We start from the raw sequence: 16,115 nt of genomic DNA, 5'->3' as shown, positions 1-16,115 counted from the left end.
GATTCAAACATTTTATTTGAACAAATTATATTTTTGGACAGATTAATGGCCAAGCTACTTATTCAGCTGCACGTTATCTCTATAAAAATTCATTGATAGTATTATGTCAGTAACAACTTGTAAGGCTCCTAATCAAGTTTCATCAGATTTGTAGAAGGCATCCTTCCTTTGCTCTTATGCTTTTGGAGGTATACAGTATTTTTTTAATAATTGTTTCCTTTTTCTATTAATTGTCCTTTTGCTATTATGAAAGTTATTAAAGATCCTGCTGGTTGTTCATATTATCTTTTGTCCTCATTATGAAATATAAAGGCTATAATTTTAATTGTGATTCTGGCATGAAAATATTTTGTCCTCGATCATTCATCCTGTGAAATCTTATTTTATAAAAGGTACCAAGCATCAGATAATACCTGGTCATTAATTGGTCTCTATTTTATTAAGTTTTTAACCACTTTTCCTTGAGGAGTACAAGATGACATACATAGCATTCGCTCCTCCAATTTTTTTTTTTTACAAAAATAACCTTGTGACAAATATTAGATATTCAATCTGATAAACTGAATTGGCAATTAGTTAGTTTTTCACTAGCTACACAAAAAGCTTTCAACAAGTAGAGTGTATATTTATTGAATGTGCTTTAACTAAATATGTTTAATAATTGGATTATGTGGTATTTGAATCAATTATCCATTGCTATTTATAAGAATATTTGGAATGCCATATATTGAACATAGAACATTTATTAAAAACATCCACACATTTCAAGTAATGCAATACACTTTTAAAAATCTTTTTAAAAATTCTGGTGCAATCTACTAATTAGTTTCCCAAAAGTTATTACAGATGGGATTTTTTCTTTGAGCATTGAACACAGAAATATTGATCATTCCAGACAATTACCAAAGCATTAACTTTTGCCATTACTTTTAAAAATTACCTTATACCTATTACTTGAAAAAGGACTAGATTGTTGCAATCGTGATTTCCAGTTTCATTTAAAAAATGAAAAAAATGTAATGCTTGGATGAAAAAGAGTTATTCCTAAACAATAAGATTTTTAGAGCATATAGTATAATGGCAAATATGCTCTGCCTGACATAATTCAGATATTCTTAAAACATTTTTAAAAAAACTGATTTCTGTATGAAAATTATAAATGGATTCAAATTTAGAGTTAGCAGAATTCTGCTTATAAAAGGAGGATATGTTCATTTGTTTTTTTATCCTTCTTTCCTTATGTAGTTTTCTGAGCTTCCTCAAACAGATGGGACTGGGGGTGCACACCACCCTCTCTGAAATGGGGGAAATAGTGGTAAGGCCGTAAGGGGGAAGAGAAAATCTAAGGAAATCACAGTTTCCTTTTATTCCTCCAGTACAGTGAGAAATTTCTGCTTAGTCTCAAGTTCACTCCACAAACAGAAACAGACCTTTTCCATGTGCAGATACAAATTTGCATCCAACCACAGATCTGAAAGTTAATTCTCTTCAAACAAAGTTGTTAATGCTGATAAATGGAAATGCTTTACCATTTCTGGTGGAATTCACCTACAATCTTTTGATGGGCCAACAGTATGAATTTAAATAAGGTATAGTTCAGCTGTATGATTCAGAAAAATCCTCTTCCTGGGTTTATGAACTGAAATTACAAGGCGGTATATACTGAGAAGGGTAGGAGGATCAGAATATGTGTTAAAGCAGGTTTTAATGGTTAATGATCCTGGGAAAGAAATGATAAACAAAAGCTACTGTTATGTCAGCTTTTGTAATTCTCAGTTGTTTTTGGAAGTGGCTGTGATTATTCAATAATGACTGGAAAACTTCCAGTCACAATCCCAGCTAATAGGAAACAAGAAGGGTTAGATTCAAATGGAATTTTAGGAACTGTTACTTGGAAGTCCAGTGTAAAATTCTAGCCATCTTCTCACCTGTCAAAGTAATGTAGCCTTATAAATTTGAAGTATTGAATTTCTGCTTCCAGAGTATGCTAACTCAGCTGGAGTAAAAAGGTACTAGCTTCTAGAAAATGCTATTGTCACTGTTAGTTATCCAAATATGTTTTCATACAAAAGTCAGTATTGTTATTTGTAATCATCTGCTGTGGTATCAGACTTTAGGTACACTTAAAGTACACCTGTACAATGGCAGGAATGTCCTGTATATCTTCACAATGAATTCTAATGTCACTTTTTTAATTCCTACAGTCACACAGTCTTTTCAAACTACAGGGAATCATGTATTCAAAAATCTGTTGTTAATAAAATAGATCTTAGTTTCATAGAGCCAAACAACGATGTTTTCAACATCATTAATGTATATTGTTGAATAATGAAACTTACAAATTTGCACAAATTTATTTTGTATTGCCTGAGCATCACATCCAGACAAAAATCTTGAGATACAAAGACACTAAACGAAGAAAGGCAGGCAAGAAAAAAACATTTTACTTAAGTATGTAGAAGTTACCTGGCCCCGTCACAGGCTGACTCTGAGCTCTAGCAGTGTCCCGTGATAGTTGTCATCAGAAATGAAAATAGCAAGACGGCAGCTAACAGGCCTATAGAAAACAAAGGGGGGAAAGTATGTTAAGGGCACATCACTTTTTAGCCGCTTCCAGCAAACTATTGAAGAGTTTTACTTATTTTTAAAAGATGCAATATTCTGTTTTGACTATACAGTTTTGAGGATAATGAGAACTGAAGTGCAGCACAGCTGGAAAATACCACATGGTAGAAGGCTGCAATAAGTTTATGAACTTCACAGCTAGAGAATTACATGAAAATAATATGGAATTTTGCCTACCTCTAACAAAAATCTGAGCAGCACTTTCAATATTAATTCTAGTCTGAAATCATTTACAGGTATACAGACTAATCCAAGAAAGGTCAGATCCATGAGGATTATGTAATTAAAAGCAGTAATGTTCACATTTTAATTATACTCCACTCAAATGTTTCTAATCCATATGAATAACTCCAGGGCCACTTGTACTGTGTACAGATCTGACCTTTGAACAAAAATAACATTGTAACATTTAAAAAGCCTGTTCTCGTATCAAAAACAAAACTACACTTCCCCAAACCAAAAAGGCAGCCCAACAGCACCGCTACTGCTCAGTTTAATTTTTCTTGCAAAGCCAGTCAGGTGGGAGTCAAAAGTATTTCATAGGCTAAGCTGTTGCACAAATTAAGCCCAGGGTCTGTTTCCAGGTGGTCTTCAATCCAATTTCTCATGGCTTGGGGACCCTTAAATATTCTTTCTCAAGATGGCCTGTTTATAGCATGAAAAGATTTAATCTGAAGGTAATGGGGATGAAGCTACATGTGGTTTAATAGGCTGATCCCATACTTGGAATTGGACGAGAATACTTATTAGATTATTCCATTGCATTCTTCATAGGGTAGTTTTTGCACATTATTCAGAAACTGTAACAATCCCACAATGTAGCAGTGTGTGTGTGTGTGTGTGTGTGTGTGTGTGTGTGGTACTTGCAAGATATGCCACATCATTATCTTAAAAATGGGTACTAGTTACTGCTTGCCCTGGTTACAAGTTGTTGGGAGGCCCAATTTAGAATGCTCATTGTGGTATATAAAGTTTACATAGTTTTGATCCAACTCTTTATTGGACTGCTTATTCCCATATAGATGATTCCATAATCCTTGATTCTCTGTAGAATTTATAGTCTATCCCATCTGAAATATCTAAACATCAACGTTAATAGTACCTCCTTCATCATCAAAGCTTTACCATAACAAAGAAAGAATTTGGTACCGGTACTGATGTTCATTAAATCTTTTGTCTTTGGAACTGATTCCTTGTTGTAATTTAGGTGGGAATTTAAATAATTTCTTTTTAGCCAAATCTTTGAGAGTTATTTTTTCCCAAGATTTTTCTGCTGCTGCTATTTACCAATTCTTTATTACACGCATGTTTGTAGGTCTATTAATGCCATAAGATGGGAAAGGGTGGGTGTATATTTTAAATAAATAAAATTTACAATTAGTTTTGCTGATTTCAAATAAGGGTGAAAGTTGAAAGAATTTATTAAAACTGATTTCTATAATATTTTCTTATTCCAAGACCTTTATCATCACGCTCCTTATTGTATATATAACCCTCATTCTCTCTTACATCCTATTTTGGGGGTTCATAGCATCTTAGTGCTTTTTTTTTTTAACCTTCTTCATAGGCAAAGAAAATTCCAGGAAATGATACCTCACCCACACCTCCAAACCTTTCACAAGATCAGTGTAATGGTACGTGAGAGTGATATTGGGAAATTGGGGAAATAGATGTTGCCTAGGGAACAGTCAGATAAGGGAGGGCATAGCCCGCAGCTGCAAAATGGGTGGAGAAAGACACTCAGAAGAGCCCCTCTCCCAAGTTCTCAGAATGTAAAGGATATGGAGGGAGATTAGTACTTTCAGACTTGCAAGATTCTGTTAATATAGCTTTACATTAAATTAGAATTAGCTCTTTTGCTCTGGTCTTGTTTCTCATTTACCTGGGAAGGCTAACAAACAATGAAAATACAATCAGAATGTATAAATGCTAATATAAGAGATTGCTAATTGGTACTTTCAAGAACTCCAGAAAAACACAAATTCTGTCCCAAAATTATCTGACTAAGTAACTGTGGAAAACAGCAAAAAATTGAAGTTATGGAAGAAGTTATACATTGTTGATTGTGATATATCAGATATTCCCCCTTTCCAGAGTGATATGTTTTGTTAAAAAGACAGCATTTAATTTAAAATAGTTCAATATCAACTATGGATTTCACTACAATAAATGAATAGAACAAATTATGTTTTTCTTGAATTGCTGGAGGTGAGGTAAAATCAGACAGGTCTTAAATGAAATACGGATAGAATTCTATTCTGATCATTCCACAGATCATGGTTACATTCTTCTGTTAGTCGGTATTATACAGCATTGCAAAAAGTCCTCCATCTGTACAGGTATAAAGTAAAGGAAAGCTACAAATTGCTTAAGAAAGAGAGTCCTATTGTCAGCAAGAAAAAACAAGTAACACAGCTTCCAGAGGTTATTCTAATACTTTGATCAATGTACCATCTTTAAGGCATTTTAGAGACAGTATACAACATAGAACAATAAGGTTTGAAGGAAACTTGGAGGTCTTCTAATTCAACCATTCCAGACAAATAGTTGTCCAATTTCTTTTTGAAAATTTCCAATGATGGAGCACCCACAACTTCTGAAGGGACACTGTTCCACTAATTAACTGTTCTGTCAGGAAATTTCTCTTTAGCTCTAGGTTGGATCTCTGTTTAATGAGCTTCCACACATTACTTCTTTTCCTCAGGTGCTTTGGAGAACAGGTACAGTAGACTCCTCTGTGTACTGGAAAACAGCTGTCGTTTCACCCCAGTCTCCTCTTCATTACACTAGATATATATAGTTGCCTCAATCGTTCATTTTTTCTAGGCTCTCAATAGTTTATTTATTTATTGTATCATGGTGACCAGAATTGGATGCAGTATTCCCAGTGTGGTCTCACCAGTGCAGTATAATGGGGTATTATCACCTTACATGGTTTTGAAACTATCCCCCTGTTGATGCAACCTAGGCTTTTTTGGTAGCTGCAGTGCACTGCTGGAATGTATTTTGATCTTACAAATAACAAAAGCGATACGAAGTCTTAACTGGAGCCTTTAAAATATGGAGTGAAGATGCACATATCAAAATGAAGTTGAAGTATCAAAGTTATCTATATTGCTTACCATTATGAAATATCACTCCTAAGGCACTAAGAGTCATACTTATTTTCAGAATATTGGCATAGATAATAAACAAATAGCTAATACAGGATGGGGAAATAACTTCTAGTCTTCTAGATAGCTTCTTCTGCATTTTTCATAGCTTCCCAAGGCTGACCCAATTGTTGCTGTCTCAAGAAGAATTTACAGGAGTTTTCAGTTCTTCACTAGTATCTGAAATAGCTACAGTCCAGTTTGGAATTATAAAATGCCAGAGACCTGAGCAAATATTTAATTCAAATCACTCATCGGGTAGGAGACAGGGAACTAGCACAGCTCTCTCCCCAAAAGTAGCATAAATTTGTATCTCAAATTTAAGAGAAATTTTAAACTAGGCTTTTAGGTTAGGAGAATTTATTTGAATGCAATAAGTTACATCCCATATTATGTGAACATAACTCATATGTTCATATGACTGAACTTCCAACCACCATTATCATCCCATGTGCTTCAAATCTATTTCGGACAACCTTCCAAATTTCAAAAAGTCAAGAGGAAGATTTCCTTTTAATGACTTGAGAAACACAGCCCACTCTTTCAGCCACATATCTGGACCCACACACAAAAAGAAATAACACAAATAATTTTTCACTAAGCAAATAAAGAAAAGATTTATTCCTACAACTGTTAAATTATTCGCCGTTTATTATTTCAATTAACTAGGAACTTGTTCCAAGAACAGATACATGTTTAGGATTTGATAACTACGGTTAATCTTCATTCAGCCCAAGATTATACAAAGTAATTACATGTAAACAGGAAAAATGAATTGAATAATATTTCCTGTTCTACTGTTGGGCACTATGTTGTAAATTGTGCCATATGTACAATTACAGTTATCCTGCTGAGCTAAAAATATTGGTGAAGATCTAAAAATGATGAACAGTGCCTTTTTTAAATTAATGTCTTATTAGTTGGGTGAAGTACACTGACAAAGAATAATTTATGCTTATTCAAACTGCTCTCGACATCTTCAGGTGTTTCCAAATGAGCTCACAGAAGAGTGATTAAATGCATCTGATAACAAGCCACACATTGCTGAAATTACTTACCGCCTCATTTTATGATTAATTAAACATGTAGATTAAAGTTGCAAAAGAATTTAGATTAATGAGCAAGTTAAGTCTTGCTGATATAAGTGAATTGGGAATTGGATGCTCTGTGGAACTTTATAAACATGTATTTTATAATGAGTAAGACAAGGCTACATGTTGAATCCTGGCCACAAGGGCCTTTGACGATGCAGTCTTTTTTAACATGGTTTGACAGCTTTCAAATAACATTCTACTATAGGCTTTAAACTTTGTGCATTGCTGTAAAACATGAGAATACATAACTCATGTATTAGGAGTACAATTATTTCCCAGCTCTCCAAGATAATGACCCCCTGTAGCAGCAGCTGTTCAGAAAAATTATAGGCTCAATTGTTATTTTAATCAAGAGAGAGTTTAGTAGTTAAAAGCAGTTATGCAACTAGTAAAATTATATGACACCTCATCAATGCTCTCTTTGCTACATCCTTTAGTCAAAAAGAAAAAGAAAAGAAACACAGAAAGCTCCACAGTCTGGGCTTATTAGTAAAGCTTGAAACACAGTCATTCATAAAAAAAAATCAAAGCCATTTACTAGTGTGCAAGCCAAGATCATGTCACATTTACAGTGACTTTCTGTAACTTCTCTTCTTTCTTTTTCTATAAATTTTATCTTTATTGTTAACATTAAAATATAGACTCCCCCCCCAAAAAAAGGAAAGGAAAAAAAAATACAAAAGCAGAACAAAACTAGATAAGACTACACAAAATGTGCATAAAATGAAAAAACAAAACAAACTTATACATACATTGTCCACCCTCAAAGTATTTTCTAGGTTTGCCAGAAGACTCCATTTTTCTCTTTTACTTAAGACCAGCTTCCGTAATCCACATGGGTATCAGAAAGTCAAGTTGGATTTTACAGTTTTGCAAAGCAAGAACCAATCAGACACTCCAGTATATTCCATATAGCAATTTAGTCCCAAGAAGAAGAAAATCCTAACAAAATGGTTAATGCCTCAAATATCCAGAAAATGTCATTGTTTACTGTGCCTTAAATTCATCCAGATTGAAGGCATATAGTAAGAAATGCTAAACGCTAAATCAACCATTACATAAATCTGAAAAATCACAATATTTTCAAATAAATCTTTGTGAATGTATATTAGAATGTATGGATTGTTCACTTTTTATTTAGTGAAAATTTAAACCACACAATAGTCAAAGCTTTCTGAGCACTTTCTAAAACTCTCTAAAAAGTTTACATGTTCCATTATATCCTATTCAACTCCAGTGAAAAGGAGATTTTGGATTTTTAATATAATAAGCAAAAGTTTTTTCCACATTTATAACAAATGTTCATTGAATATATAATACTGAACTATTTTGGCAATGCTCCAAGTAACCTTTAATCGCAAAATGTTGTATACATCCTAATACATCCTATGCTTCTGAAATCTTCAGATGTTACATTAAATAGATTAAACATTATGTTTATAATTTTCTCATCTTAACAAATCACTTTCCTAAAGCTGGCAAAATATATTTCCAAGTAACTGATTTGGTAAACCCTATAGATTATTTTAGTAAATGGTATGGAATAACTCTCTATATTTTTGTGCTGTTCTTTTTCTCTTTTTAATTCTTTTTGTTTTGTTTTGTTTTGTTTTGTTTTGTTTTGTTTTGTTTTGTTTTTTGTTTTACTGTTCTTGTACCTATGACACAAACAGGGATGCCTGCTTGCCACATCTGGTTGGATGAAGTCCTGGTAAATCACTGACAACGAATGCAAGCCAGGTATTAGAGTCAATTATCCTTGAACAGCCTCTTTCGGGTTGGTGCCAAAATCGAAAAGTGAAATATAAGTGGACAAAGATTAAAACAAATTAAGATGTCCTTATGTCTCAAAGACTGCTCAGAAATTACAACTGATCCAGAATGCAGCAGCCATCATTCATCTCACATTCATGATTCTAGGCGACTTACAATGAAATCGATAAAAAAACATTTAAAAACTGGATATAAAAAAATAAACCACATAGCAGTTGGGCATCCTCCAAATAACTATCGACACACAGCCAGGTCACACACACAGGGCCCCAGACTTGAGTTCAAAACCAAGTTTTCAAGGCCTTATGGAAGGGACAGGGCCAATCTAATCTCAGGATAAACAATGTTGGGCAGAAAAGACCCTGCCAGCCCCATACCTCTTTGCTGATGGTACTCAGGCCATGCCTCTCCTGCCAGATTGGGTAGGAGATTGCCAGATAAGTAAAGGCAATTATATACAGAGGGCTAGATTAAAAGATTACAGCAGGCGCTCATTTTGTCATTTTTATTTCTAGGTAAAGGTAAAGGTTCCCCTCCCACATATGTGCTAGTCATTCCCGATGCTAGGGGGCGGTGCTCATCTCTATTCAAAGCCGAAGAGCCAGCACTGTCCGAAGATGTCTCCGTGGTCATGTGGCCAGCATGGCTAAACGCCAAAGGCGCACGGAGCCTGTTACCTTCTCACCAAAAGTGGTCCCTATTTTTTCTACTTGCATTTTTTACGTGCTTTCAAACTGCTAGGTTGGCAGAAGCTGGGACAAGTAACGGGAGCTCACCCCGTTACGCAGCGCTAGGGATTCGAACTGCTGAACTGCTGACCTTTCAATCGACAAGCTCAGCGTATTTTATATTTAGAAATAAATATATTTTATTTCTAAGATATATATTATTTTCTCTCTTTTGGCAGCAAAACAATGCTTATGGCCAAATTAGAAATTACAATCCATAGTGAGGGAGTTGCTCCATTGTCTAGCTATGTCATTGTCCTTAAATGTGTAAATCGTGGGGTTTGTCCAATCTGATGAAAAAGGAGAACATGAAAAAGAAAAAACTTCCGAGCATGAATTTTCTGTAAATGTCCTAAGTTTAACCACAGAAAGGAGCCTGGATTCATCACACCAAAACATCCTTTAAGTTAATACTCAATTTATACAGCATGAATCTGGGCAATATCAAGTATTGCACACAGATCAATTCACAATTATAGATTAAAGATGCCCCCAGGTCAAACCTGACTTCTGATATCTATGTGAAACTTCTAGACAGTTTTCTTTGCAGACAACTTGCAACATGTTGCTGCCTTCTTCCCTGTGTAGCCCCCAGCCCTAAATTCTTTTGTGGTTTCTTGGCTTCCAAAGTTAAAAACTGGCCCAATGCTGTTGCAGATTACTATATTCCAATCCTAAAACTTCTCAGTAACACCCACTAACATTTAAAAACACCACTTTACATTCACATTTCTCACATTCCTTTTTTCCTGTTGGATTATAGAAATAGGACGAAAATGTTCTGCCATTCATAATGTGGACATTGCTCCTGGTTCAATTTTATTTCATGAAGTCCTCCTGTGTCCTGATTGATTATGCTTCTCTTAACAAAATCCTCTGTACAAAAGAACAGAATGCAAATTGCACATTGTATGCAGAAGTGGCGGAGACAACATGAAATGATACTGAGCTTCTGTTTAGTTTTACATGTTGTTTAACAACTTAGAGATATATAATTTAACAACTTTTAATTGTATTATTACAAAACATTTTACATTTTTCTTTTACTAGATTTTATCAAACATAAAGCCTCTAAAGGCATAACCATTTTCCTACTAAATCTGGTTTTATGTCATTTTATGTAGGTTATACATCCCAGAATAGAGAACCAGCTAGAAGCAAGATTCTTGATGGCTGTAAGGAAAGAACATAAAAATAATCTACACACATACTGAGAAAATGTAAAAAAAAAATTTGAATCCTGATTCAAATGAACTTTATTTTTTTTTTCTGTGATATCTTAGCACTTATCATAATCTGACAAAAATGTACATACTGGGCATTAGGAAAATTATGAATCACTCTAATTTCATCCTATTTCATACAGCAAGTATTATTAGATGAAATGAGGTTTTATTGCCGCAGTTTCACTTGAAAAAGCACATTTATGTTCAAGAAAAAAAGGGGGGGTGCATTTGCCTATTAACTAAACTTATGACTGCAGTGCAATTTAATCACATTCTCCTCCATGGTTCTCTAACATTCTTCGTCTGTCTGAAAATATTAGTAAAAATAGTATGAGGGCAAGTGAGTGTTCAATGCAGACAAAAAACATAGCTAAAATAATAGTTCAATTAATCAGCCCAATTATGACATCTCTCAACTGCACTGCCCTTTCAAAAAAGAGCAATGTTAAATACCTAAAAAGGCCCTGCAGAAGTTGCAAGTTATTTTAATAACAAGATGGCATGAAAATTACTATCCAGAAATCTGCCTGGGAACAAACACACAGGCAATAAAGTAGAACAACAGAAAGCTACAAATTTTTCCAGTTAGTAAAATTATTATTTTAAGAGTGGACTATTTTCATTTATTTGCCAGCTACATAGCAATTTAGTTAAGAAAGAAAGACACCATTAACATAAAAAAGGAAAACTGCATCAAGAACTGTAACAACAGTTGTATTCTGGAGACTGGCCAATGGAAAATATTGTTAATTGGAGTGTTTCTTTCAGAAAGCTTTATAGGAATTTCTCTCCTGCAAGAGGACATATTTTCACTAATAGAAATGAGGACAATTTCTAGTGATCAAGTGATTACCAAGAAAGCAATATCAGTTTAAACCTTTTATATAGAAAATTTATACATTTGCATGCACGTGCACACACTCACATAAACACACACTAATTATTAACAAAGAAATATAAAGCTGCAAGTTACAAATCATCTAAATCAAGGCTGATTTCACAAGTCACTCTAAGCTATAACATGAATCTCTTTATTTTTGGCTAAACATGATTCATGAACCCAGCCGTTATCATCCATAAGATACGGTTTAACATGAATCATAAAGCTAACCAGAGTCTCTGAGAGATGTCAAAACCAGAATGCTCAAGACTCCACATTAAGAAGACATGGGACTTCAAAGTCCAACGTTTATATGTAATCTTTCCTTTGGCAATATTTCTCTGATTAACATTTATTATCTTCATACATATATTTGTTAAGTATTTCCAGTGTTCCAATCATCCACTCTCAAGATTTGCAGTAAAGTCATTGGGGATGGTGCAGGTAATAGCGTTCCTAAAAATCATCATTAACTAGTGCAAAGAACTGGTTCTGTACTTTTTAAAACAGATTTTTATATTTTTTAAAAAATGCATAATGTAAAAAATATATAATGTGAATTTGAATGTTCTTATGGGATATTTGTAGAGAATGGCTAAATTATTATTAAGTTCCTTACTCAGACACATTTTGGTATATAATCCACTTTTTACTGATGTCCATTTCATTAAAAACTAAAATCATATTATGCAGCTTCAAGATTCAAAGAACTCACATTTGGAGCCTGCATCCACTTCAAACATAGCCATAAATAGAACCAGAGGCCTGCTTTAAGGTCTTATTCTCCAAACTGGGTCTTTTCCATGTATGAAAAAGTGGAGCAACTGCTTCTGATGCTTTGAACCTGGTTCAGAGAATAGTTGTTTTATTAAGCAAAACTATACTTCTCCTTAAAATAATGCCATCAGATTAGAGGTAGAGAGGTAGAGGGGTAGAGAGAGATAACAGCTGTATTATATGATTGATCATTCTAGCTTGCAGCAAAATATTGTTTTACCAAAGCTCCCCCTTCACACAGAGTTACAGTGCACTGGGGAGAGATCCAAACACATCAGAAACTCTCTGTGATTTCTGTAATACTACGGTGTTTCCAAAATGCGGTTCAAAGTCACCAATAACTGATATCTGCTCTCCCATAGCAACCTACTCACTGAAGACGCCAACACTGATTCTCCAGATATTCCCATGAAAATTCAATCCAGTTTCTCCAAGATAGAAAGTCCTCCTCGACTTACTGCCATAAGTGGGACCAGAATTTCAATCATAAATCAAGGCACCCTCATGACTAGACCAAATTTTTTGACCATTTTTATAGCAGTCATTAAGGGAATCCATTCTCATAATTGGAAACCAGCAAAAGAAAGTCACAAAAAGTGGTCACATGATCACAGGATGCCACAGCCACTTGCAAATGTGAGCTGGTTGCCAAGTACCCAAAATGTGTTCATGTGACCACAGTGTGTGTGGGAGAGGGAGAGGGAGCCGTTTTATGATGCTGGAAGTACTTTACTTTCCCAAGGTCATTGTAACTTTGAACAGTTTTTAAATAACTTGTCATAAGTCAAGGACTATCTGTACTTTCTCTGCAGAAAAGCAGTCTCTCATCTTTCTGCTAAAGCTGGCCTATAGTTTTTCTCTGCTTTTCACAGAAGCGGGCAAGCTTCAGCCAACAACTTGGGGGAGGGGAGTCAAAACTAAAGGAATAGTTAGGGAGGACAACATTGGTCTTATATTCTCTGCTGTTTGTCCCTGCCTGAAAAAGAAAAGTAGTCCTATTACTCATTTTCTGCAAATTACTCTAATGCTATATGTGTGTATCCACATACACACAAAAAACAATAAATACCAAACTCCAAACAGAAATTAAGTAACTCACAAAGCCACAGCGCAAAGGGGATGTGTCCTTTTTAAAGATACTCCAAAATTTAAATACAAAAAAGAAGCCATCTGAACTCTGAAATTTAGCTACTTTCTTTCACCACAGTGAGAATGTATACCTGCAAACGCCCAGTGCTTGTCGGCCTCCCCAGTGCTGCCCAAGTAATTTTAAAAATTATAATTATCATCTTAAAACTTCATTTAAAGAGCTCAGAATGAGGTTATATAAATGAAGAAATAGAACTCTTCAGGTAATAAGTATTTTGAAGCTGAGTTCACTAGCTCAAATAACTCACTATTGATTATTAACTCACGGTGCATTATTAAGGAAGTAATTAATTGTTCCTGAAATACAAATAAAAAAACAACTACTAGTTATTCAAATAGCTACCTTGGAATGCAGTTATGTAATAAAAAGAGAAGTTAACTGTGTTTCCATTCTTTTGACGCAGGTTACCTAGAAATATGCTCCAATCTGTTATTTTTTATTTATTTTTTTTAATTTGATTAATATGCTGGCCTTCTCCGGAGACTCAGGGCAGCTTACAATGCGTTAAGCAATAGCCTTCATACTTTTGTATATTTATACAAAGTCAGCATTGCCCCCACAAACTGGGTCCTCAATTTACCCACCTTAGAAAGGATGGAAGGCTGAGTCAACCTTGAGTGAAAATTGAACTCGCAGTAATTGCAGGCAGCTGGATGTTAAATGCTGCCTTAATAGGAGGCATTAGCCTCCTACGCCACTCAGGCTCCTATTGGTTATTGGTTCTATTCACCTACTTTCTCTCCATTTATGTTCTACGATTTTCATTGTTTCACTATTTCTTAACATTGCAAGCCAGGAAGTCAAACTACACATGCAGCAACCATAAAAGGCCAAAGGTTCGGAATATAAGAGGACCTTGTCATAGACTTTATATCTACCAAAATACTAAGACACACTCTGACAGCTGCACAACAAATGTGTTGGATAGTTGGGTTATCCTTACACCAGTAATCTACCTTCCTAGTCATCACATTGAGGTGGATTGATGTTGCAACCAGAATCTGAAGAACATAACTAAGAGGGGTTAATATACTTGGCTCATATGCTGTATCATTTATTTCACATTAATTTGATATGGCTGCTATTCATTTCAATGGAAAAGGCCCCAGTGATGTATTTAGGGACACTATTGTAGAAGAATAAAGACTGACAGGAAGATAATTGCTTCACAATCCCATAATGGCAAACATTTTACTAGTATGGCAGATACTTCTCTGTGATGATGATTAAACAGAAATTCCATTTACAGAATAGTGTATTATGATGAAAGATATCCAGAATAAATGTGCCATAATTTTAACCAAGAAAATTGGCCGCAATATATGTTTTTACAAATATACACAATAGAAATAGGTACTACTTACCTTAAGGGCTAACTAATTTTTCCTCATCTACGAACAAGCATCAGATGTTCTTATCAACTAAAGTCTGAGAATATGTGCATGAGCCTGGAGCACCCAGTGCTATTCAGATATCAGTTAGAATGAGACTGCACTTCAATGTATTTTAGTGCCAATTTGGCTGCAATGCATAGAATGAATACTTTATTCTGAGTTAAGTTATAAGCACCATCTTATTTCGGTCTCAAAAACAAATAAAACTGAACCAGCTGTTTATCTACTGCCTTTCTAGCATGCAGCAGAATAAATGTAAAATGCTTCATGTGACACACAAAAATGTGACTATCATAATGCATACTTTCATACTTGTATTTAATAGGTTGATTTGGAATATATGAATGGTGAGTTACAGGCAGCATAAAACTAATGTTCCTCTATCAATGGAAAATACCAACCAGGAAAAAAAATACCTGCAATTTTGAATAATTTTCTCTGCCCTGCAGACAAATCATTTGTGAATGTGCAGGATTTCTAATCCTCCAGAGTAGATTTAAATAATCACTGGTAGGACACTGCCAATGAAAAGACATTTTATTAATAGAAACTCTATTAATTGGATAGATTTGTCACTTTGCATGTAGAATCACATTGTCATCTATGGGAAATGCCTAGAAGAGACTAATTCTAGGGAGAAAGGGAATTTAGAATTTACAAAACATCATAAAAGATAAAGACATTTTATTGACAACTTTCAGAATGGATAGAACAATAGTTTTTCTAGCAGCAAGGTACAATTGTGAATGTTGGCAGCACGGGTGAATTCTAAAATTTTTTACTACCTGTTCTGTGGGCGTGGCTTATTTTTTGGGCATAGTTTGATGGTTATGTGACAATTCTTTAGGATTTAGCAGAGGTACTGGTCTACCAGGTTTTTAACTGCTTGCAGAGCTGTATCGGTCTACCCATTTGTTCTTGGAGCATTCCGGTCTACCCATTTGTTTTTGGCCAATCAGCTGGGACTCGGGAGGCAGCGAATAGATTGGGGGCGGGGCCAAATAAAAGGTAAGAATAACGGGGGGGCAGCAGCTCCCAAACAAAGAGAACCGGTTCGGTGACATCATATCATCACTGCTACTGGCTCGGCAGAACTGGGCCGAACTGGGAGGAACCCACCACAAACAAAACAGGTACGGTATCTTCAAATTAATGGATTTTTAAACACAAACCCATACATATATAGCATAGCAAGATAAGAGCAAGTAGAAAAAAGCAGAAGACAATGAACATGATGAAGGAGTATTTGGAAGAATTACAAGTTATTTCTAGAGATCAGTAAAAATGGTAAACATTTGTCCTTGTAGGGGTCACAC

The 16,115-nt window shown here is 34.9% G+C and overlaps 1 protein-coding gene across 1 annotated transcript in view; it reads right to left on the bottom strand.

Moving 5' to 3' along the window:
• SOX6 (SRY-box transcription factor 6) overlaps positions 1 to 16,115 on the bottom strand; it is a 498,819-nt gene that overhangs the window by 388,844 nt on the left and 93,860 nt on the right. Inside the window, exon 3 of the mRNA XM_070933721.1 lies at positions 2,467 to 2,557. The gene's annotated coding sequence lies outside the window, so the exon portion shown is untranslated. The remainder of the gene's footprint in view (positions 1 to 2,466; positions 2,558 to 16,115) is intronic.

This window comes from Pituophis catenifer, unplaced genomic scaffold (assembly GCF_029215685.1).
Source record: "Pituophis catenifer annectens isolate HBS135680 unplaced genomic scaffold, rPitCat1.0.hap2 SCAF_1, whole genome shotgun sequence".
In the NCBI taxonomy this organism is placed as follows: domain Eukaryota; kingdom Metazoa; phylum Chordata; class Lepidosauria; order Squamata; family Colubridae; genus Pituophis; species Pituophis catenifer.
The sequence above is the reverse complement of the archived record's forward strand: the minus strand, read 5'-3'. Positions and strand labels throughout refer to the sequence as shown.